The following is an 8,552-nucleotide window of genomic DNA, read 5'->3' on the forward strand; positions in this document are numbered from 1 at the left end:
TACCTGTTTCCCAATAGGAAAAGCTTTAAGAGCAATTTTGCAGAAAGAATGGTGGATTGAGAAAACTTCAGGAAGTGCTATGAGTGATTTATGGGAACCCATTGGCCAGCAAATTCTATCTATAAAAGGCAATTATTGTAGGACGCTTGTTTCATCTTTATATTGGAAGTATTTATCATGGTGGCATCTATATGAGTAATGGATACTTCAGATACTTACACATTCTTAATGAAGCACATACCCTATGTGCTGAGCTTAATATATATAATTTGTTCACAGGTTTAAGGTCATCAGCAAAAGAACCAGAGCGGAGGTGTGTAGATTTTTATACACAAAATTCTTTAAGCAGGGCTAATGGGAAAGAGCAAGGAAGTGGGACTAATTGGGTAGCTCTTTCAAAAACTGACACAAACGCGTCAGGCCAAATGGTTTCTTTCTATGCTGTGGGGTCCTTATGATTCTTGTACTCATTAGGGCAAATGCAAGATTTCCAAATTTCAGACAATCACAACAATTTATACTATAGGAGAAAAGGGATAAATTCTGAGCTGATTGGTTGGCAAGCCAACTTTGATTGGCTGAGGCGTTGCTATAGAGAAAGCAGTGGGGAACTATGGAGTCCCCAAGCCCCTGGGTGATTCAAAAAAGGTGCAAGACTTGAACAGATTCCTTTTGTTTGCAGAGAATGGGGCCCTGTGTATGAATGAATATCTCTTCCAGCATGAGTCAGTGAGCCATGTACAAGCTCCCTGAGCCCAGCCTCCTCAACAGACACTGGCTTCTGTCATCAACTGAGCCTGAAGGAAGGTGCAGGTGATTAAAATTTACACTTTTATTTCAAGCATTATTAACATGATGGGATTAGATGCAGTTTCCAAGTCTTTACAGCATTTATATGCTTTTACTGTGCAGAAACCCAGGAATATTACTTACAGGGGAGCATTTTAACATCAGCATTCAACAGTAGCACTTGTGTCCTTCTTCAGAATCCCAGGAAAGGCCAATAATTATCACCCATCCCCAGTTGCCCTTGAGAAGATGGTGGCGACTGCCTTTGTGAACCGCTGCAGCCTGCAGAAAGGGTGCTCCAACAATACTGTTAATTAGGAGATTCCGGGATCTTGACCCAGTGATAGTGAAGGACTGTACGTCCAAGTCAGGACGGTGTGTGACTTGGAGGCGATGGTTTTCCCACACCTGGAAGGACCTGCTGCTCTTGCCCATAAGTGGCAGAGCTCATGGTGCTGCTAAAGACGCCTTTGTGGATTGCTGCACTGGATTCTGCACACATTACACACTGCACACCACAGACCACGCGGCATAGACATCACCTGGAAAGAAGGCACAGTACAAGCTCCACCCCACATGTGCTGGAGAGAAGAATGATTTAAGATTAAACAAAGAATGGGATCAGCTCAGCTTGCATATTCCTTCACAATTTGAATGGGGCTTGGAGATAATTGCAGTAACCCTCAATTATTCACACAGCTGGAGCTATTGAGAAAGAAAGTTCTGATGATTTGGAAATGGTTTTGATCCCTCCACGACCAGTTCCGTGACTAATTTTAAAATATAAAATGGTTTTTTATCTAAATAAACGCCCCAGGTTTTTGTTTCAAGACAGAAGCTGTAGGTTCAGAATTTGTTCAAATTTGTTCGTACGAATGTGCTGAAAGTTTGACTCAGCACACAAAACTTGATCACTTACTAGTGCAGCAAAAAAAAATCAGTAATGTAAATATTTCCAAAATGCTTCTGTTACCACAAATTGTAATATTTTGCTTTGAAATATTTTTTGAGAAGAAAAATATTATGAAAGAACACTGACATATTGAGACATTGCAACACAGACATAGGACACCCATCAAATTCATGCCTGCTCTCTGTAAAGCAGTCCAGTCAGTCCTATTCCCTCGTTCTATCCTCCTAGACCTGTAAGTTTATGTCCTTCAAGTGCCCATCCAATTTCCGTTTGAAATCATTCATCATCTCTGCTTCCACCACCCTTGTGGGCAGCGAGTTCCAGGTCATCACCAATCACTGTAAAAAAAATTCTTCCTCACATCCTCCCCGTATCTCTTGCCCAAAACATTAAATCTGTGTCCCCTAACCCTTGTACCAACATCTAATGGGAAGAGTTCTTCCTCATCCCACCTTATCCAAACATTTCATAACCTTGGACGCTTCTATTAAATCTTCCCTCAACCTCTTCAGAATTGCAACTGTTATGCCTCTGTTCAAAAGAGAGGAAAACAATAAATCTGGTAACTACAGGCCAGTCAATCTAACATCTGGGATAGGAAAGATACTAGAGACCATTGTCAAGGGTTAGATTAAATCTCACTTGGAGAAGCATGGGTTAATACAAGGGCCAGCTAGCAAAGTAAATCGAGCCTGACTAACCTGATTCAGTTCTTTGATGAAGTGCCAGTAGGGCTAATTAAAGTAGATGTCTGTATGAACACCAGTCCCAGCACGGTTCAGGTTCTCTAAAGGCTTCAAGGGGAATGGGGAGACCGTGGGATTATGGCGCTGAGATAGAGGATCAGCCGTGAACATATTGAATGGCGGAGCAGGCTCAAAGGGCTGAATGACCTACTCCTGCTCCTATTTTCTTTGTTTCTATAACTAAAAGATTAAAAAGGAGGGAAAAATTAGAGTACGAGAGAAAGCTAGCAAAAAATATAAAAACAGATAGTAAGAGTTTTTATAAGCATTTTAAGAAGAAATGAGGAAACAAAGTGAGTGTTCGTCCTATAGAAAGTGAGTCTGGAGAAGTGATAATGGAAAACAAGGAAATGGCAGATGAATTGAACAGGTACTTTGCATCAGCCTTCACTATAGAGGATATAAGCAACATCCCAGAAGCAGGTATTAATCAGGAAATAGAAGAGAGAGAGAAACTCAGAAAAATTACAATCACTAGAGAAATAATTGGTACTGAGTAAATTGTTGGAGCTGCGGGCCCGGGTCCTAATGGACTTCATCCTGGGGCCTTAAAAGAAGTGGTGGGTGAGATAATTGATGCATTGGTTTTAATTTTCCAAAACTCCCTAGATTCGGGGAAGTCCCATTAGATTGGAAGAAAGCAAATGTAACTCCATTATTCAAAAAGTGGGGGAGACAGAAAGCGGGAAACTACAGACCAGTTACCTTAACATCTGTCATAGGGAAAATGTTAGAAGCTGTTACTAAAGAAGCTATAGCAGGGCACTTGGATAAGCTCAAAGTAATCAGGCAGAGTCAACATGGTTTTGTGAAAGAGAAATCATGCTTAACTAACTTATTGGAGTTCTTTGAGGAAGTAACATGTGCTATGCTTATGATTTCCAGAAGGCATTTGATAAAGTGCCATATCAAAAGTTATTGTGGAAGATAAAAGCTCATGGTATATGGGGTAATATATTGTCATGGATAGAAGATTGGCTGGCTAATGAGAAGCAGACAGTAGGCATAAATTGGTATTTTTCAGGTTGGCAAGATGTAACGAGTTGTGTGCCACAGGGTCCAGTGTTGGGACCTCAACTGTTAACAGTTGATATAAATGACTTGGATGAAGGGATGGATGGGATAGTTGCCAAACTTGGTGGTGACACAAAGATAGGTAGGAAAGTAATTTGTGACTAGGATTTAAGGAGGCTACAAAAAGAGATGCTTAATATCCAAATGATGAGAAATGGCAGAGCTCTGAGATGCAGAGGGATCTGGGTGTCTTAGTGCATGAGTCACAAACGCTATTATGCAGGTACAGCAACTAATTGGGAAAGCTAATTGCATGTTATCATTTATTATGAGGGGAATTGAATACAAAAGTAGGGAGGTTATGCTTCAGTTATACAGTGCACTAGTGAGACCACATCTGGAGTACTCTGTTAAGTATTGGTCACCTCATTTAAGGAAGGACATAAATGCATTGGAAGCAGTTCAGAGAAGGTTTACCAGACTAATAACTGGAATGGCCAGGTTGTCTTATGAGAAAAGGTTGAATAGGCTAAGCGTATATCTGCTGGAGTTTAGAAGAGTAAGATACAATTTGATTGAAACATATAGAATCCTGTGGGGTCTTGACAGGGTGGATGTGGAGAGGGTGTTTCTTCTTGTGGAGAATCTAGAACTAGGGTCATTGTTTAAAAATAAGCAATCGCCCATTTAAAACAGAGATGAAATGAAACTTTTTCTCTTGGAGGGTTGTGAGTCTTTGGAACTCTCTTCCTGAAAAGGTGGTGGAAGCAGTCTTTGAATATTTTTAAGGCAGAGGTGGATAGATTCTTGGTAAGCAAGGGGGGTGATAGGTTATTGGGGGTGCAGATTTGAAGTTATCACCAGATCAGCCATGATGTTATTAAATGCCAGGGCAGGCTCAAGGGGCCGAATGGCCTTATTTGTATGTTTGCATGACCTTGAACTGAGCGGCTTGCTAGGCCATTTCATAGGGAAGTTATGAGTCAACCACATTGCTGTGGTCTGGAGTCACATGTAGGCCAGACCAGGTAAGGATGGCAGATTTCCTTCCCTAAAGGGCATTAGTGAATCTGTTGGGTTTTTATGACTCACTAGTTTTTATGATAGTTTCACTCAGTTGCCATTACTGAGGTTAGCTTTCAATTCCAGATTTTATTAAATTGAATTCACTGAGCTTAAATTCCATCAGCTGCCCTTGGTGGGATTTGAACCCATAGCCCCAGAGCTATAAGCCTAGGTCCCTGGATTACTAGCCCAGTGACATCACCATTATGCCACCATCCCCCCTTATTTAGAAATATACCGCTGTTCTTTCAATGTGTCTGGGTCAGAATCCTGGAACTCCCTCCCTAACTGTACTATAACTGTACACCTTCATTATATGGACTACAGCAGTTCAAGAAATTGGGTCACCCTCAAGGGCAGTTAGGGAATGCCAATAAATGTTGGCCTTGCCAGCGAAGCTCACAACTCCAAGAATGAATTAGGAAAAAAGATAAATTAAAGTGCTCTGTTTCCTATGCCAGGAACAGGTCAACCTCAGAGTAGGAGTTGGTATCACCCCCTCACTCAGTATTGCTGCTGGATTACTTCGTGTCATAGAGTCATTATAGCACCGAAGGAGGCCATTCATCTCATCAGGTCCATGCTGGCTCCTCGCAGAGCAATCTAGTGAGTCCTACTCCCCTGCTCTATCCTAGTAGTCCTGCAAGTTAATTTCCTTCAAATGCCATGCAATTTCTGTTTGAAATCATTGATCGTGTCTGCTTCCACCACCCTCAAAGGCAACAGGCTCCAGGTCATTATCACTCACTGTGCTAAAAAAAGTTTTTCCTCACATTCCCTCTGCATTTCTTGCTCAAAATCTTCAATCTGCGTCCCCTCGTACTTGTATCATCAGCTAATGGGAACGGCTTTTCTTCGTCTCCCTTATCTAAGCCTGTCATAATCTTCTACACCTCTACCAAATCTCCCCTCAATCCCCTTTGCTCCAAGTAGAACAACCCCAGCCTCTCCAACCAAACCTTATTGTTAAACCTGCCTCCCCCACCCCCTCCCCCGCCACCCCCCAACACCCTCAGCCCCCATCCTTGGAGCCATTCTGGTAAAACTCCTCTGCACCGTCTCAAGGACCCTTGCACTCTTCCCAAAGTGTGGTGCCGAACTTCTGCTAAGAAAGCAGAAACCAGCAGATATGAAGGAATGTAAGGAAATTTACACTAAAACGGAGTCAGGAGCAATCTGGAGGGGTACACTAATACTGACTGAAATTAAAAAGAATCACTTGAGGAACAAACCATGTTGCAAACATTTTAAGTTGGCTCAAGTATACACCAGGTGAGCTTTTAAGTTCTTGCCAGAACTACTTGGACAAGTGCCATTCAGAAATGAAAGTGGTTAGGATTTAGACGAGCTCACCCTATATGTGCCATACCAATTCGTCCATAATTTCACAGCAAACTGACTATTGTTGTGAATATTAAGAATGGAGCAGCAGAACATTTACCAATTACTTCTTTAGGCTGCTGCTCTCTGAGTCTGACTCCTCTGCTAAGGAACAACTTAAATGTCACCCCAATCCATATTTCACGAATGAAAATGGTTAACCGAACCGGGAAAGAGCCAATGTCAAAACTAGGATTGACAAAGTTCAGGCTGGCGTCCCTTGTGCAATTCACCATAAGAAAACTCGTAATGCAATTTGTGGGGCTGAGCAGAAAGAGCAAGAGGGAGAGAAAAAAAAGATTCCATTTATAAAGCACCTTTCACAACCACCAGCTTAAAGTGCTTCACAGCCAATGATGTATCTTTGAAGTGCAGTCACTCTTGTAATTAGGAAATGTGGCAGCCAATTTTACATAGAATATACGGCATAGAAACAGGCCATTCAGCCCATCCAGTCCATGCTGGTGTTTATGCTTCACTCGAACCCCCTCCCATCTTTCCTCATCTAAATCCACCATCCTAACCCTCTACTCCCTTCTGTCTCAGAGGCTTGTCTAGCTTCCCCTTAATGGTTTGGTTAACCATTAAATACATTTATTCTATTTGCTTCAACCACTCCCTGGGATAGCGAGTTCCACATTCTAACCAATCTCTGGGTAAAGAAGTTTCTTTTGAATTCCCTATTGGATTTCTTGGTGACCGTGTTTTATGGATGGTCCCCACAAGAGGAAATATTCTCTCTGTAATCACTCTATCGAAGCCTTTCAACATCTTAAAGACCTCTACTAGTGACCGCCCAGCTTACTTTTTTCTTGCTTGTCAATCCTTTCCTAATATATATATATATATATATATATATATATCACATTTCCAGTATCAGCCTTGTAGAAATTCCCCAGTGCCTCTATCTCCTTTTTTTAAAAAATAAAATGGAGACCCGAATATTTTGTAGACTTTGTAGCTGTTTGATACAACTGAGTGGCTTGTTGGGCCACTTAAGAGTCAACCACAATGCTGTGAGTCTGGAGTCACATGTAGGCCAGACCAGGTAAGGGTGGCAAATTTCCTTCAACAATCAACGATAGTTTTGTGGTCACCATATCTGAGGCTAGCTTTTTAATTCCAGATTTATTAACTGAATTTAAATTCCACCAGCTGCCCAGAGCATTAGCCTGGGCCTCTGGATTACTAATCGAGTGACATTATCACTATGCCACTACCTCCCGCTAAATTGCAGTGGTTCAAGAAGGTGACTGACCATCACCTTCTCAAGGCAATTATAACTAGGCAATATAAATGCTGGCCTAGCCAGTGACGCCCATGTCCCAAGAAAGAATTAAAAAGAAACTGAATGTAGTACTCTAAGTGTGGTCTGACCAAGGTTCAATACAGGATCAGCATAATTTCTCTACTTTTTGCCCTCAAGACCGGGAATTGGGCTTGAACACATGACCTTCTGCCTCAGAGGCATGGTTAATCAGATAGCTCTTTCAAAAGAGCCAGCACAAACATGAGGGCCGAATGGCCTTCCTTTGTGGTGTACAATTCTAATTGTCCCAGAAGGAGGAACTGAGCAGATGCCAAGGAAGAAGAAAAGGATTGGCCGAGCACTTCCACATATCTTCTGCTGACTGGCTTAAAAACAGCATTTGGAGAGGCCTGGGATCATCTGCCAGAAAGCACAATGTGACAGAGTCAGTGATTAACCGATCAAACAGACACGCTCTCAAAAATATCCTTAGCGTGGAATGATCTGTGGAAAGTGGCTTCAATATAAAAATCAGATCAAGGAACAAGGCGGAAAGAATTCAGTCACACCCTGCAGTAATGATTGAACCAGAAAATACTCTTCACTCAAGCCTGTAATTTGTGTTTAGTTTGCACTCGATCTGCACTGAGTAATTCACTCTCCAGAAAGCCTCCAATACAGCACTGGAGGCGTATTTCATCAGAAATGGCTAATGTAAATTACAACCTTGCATAAACTACATGCATCTCAATCTGTGCTAGGGGATAAATTGAATTATAATTGAGCAGCTAATATACTGAGGTTCTAATCGTGGCTCTCAAGTTAATGAAAAGAACTGAAAAAAGAGAAGTCAGGATTTCAGGGTTAACCTCAACATTAGAACATAAAATTCCCATTAAGTGGACTTCAACTTGATTCAGTAAACTGCTTGATCAATGACCTTCCTTCCCTCATAAGGTCAGAAATGGGGATGTTCGCTGATGATTGCACAATGTTCAGAACCATTCATGACCCCTTAGATACTGAAGCAGTCCATGTCCAAATGCAGCAAGACCTGGAACAATATCTAAGCTTGGACTGACAAGCGGCAAGTAATGCTTATGCCACACAATTATCAGGCAATGATCATCTCCAACAAGAGAGAATCTAACCATTGCCCCTTGATATTCAATTGCAATACCATCATTGAATCCGCCCGCTATCAACATACTGGGGGTTACCATTGACCAGAAATTGAACTGGACTAGCCATATAAATACTGTGACTACAAGAGCAGGTCAGAGGCTAGGAATCCTGCAGCAAATAACTCATTTCCTGAGTCAGCAAAGCCTGTCCACCATCTACAAGTCATAACTCAGGAGTGTGATGGAATACTCCCCACTTGCCTAGATGAGTG

Source organism: Carcharodon carcharias, chromosome 6 (genome assembly GCF_017639515.1).
Source record: "Carcharodon carcharias isolate sCarCar2 chromosome 6, sCarCar2.pri, whole genome shotgun sequence".
NCBI lineage: Eukaryota > Metazoa > Chordata > Chondrichthyes > Lamniformes > Lamnidae > Carcharodon > Carcharodon carcharias.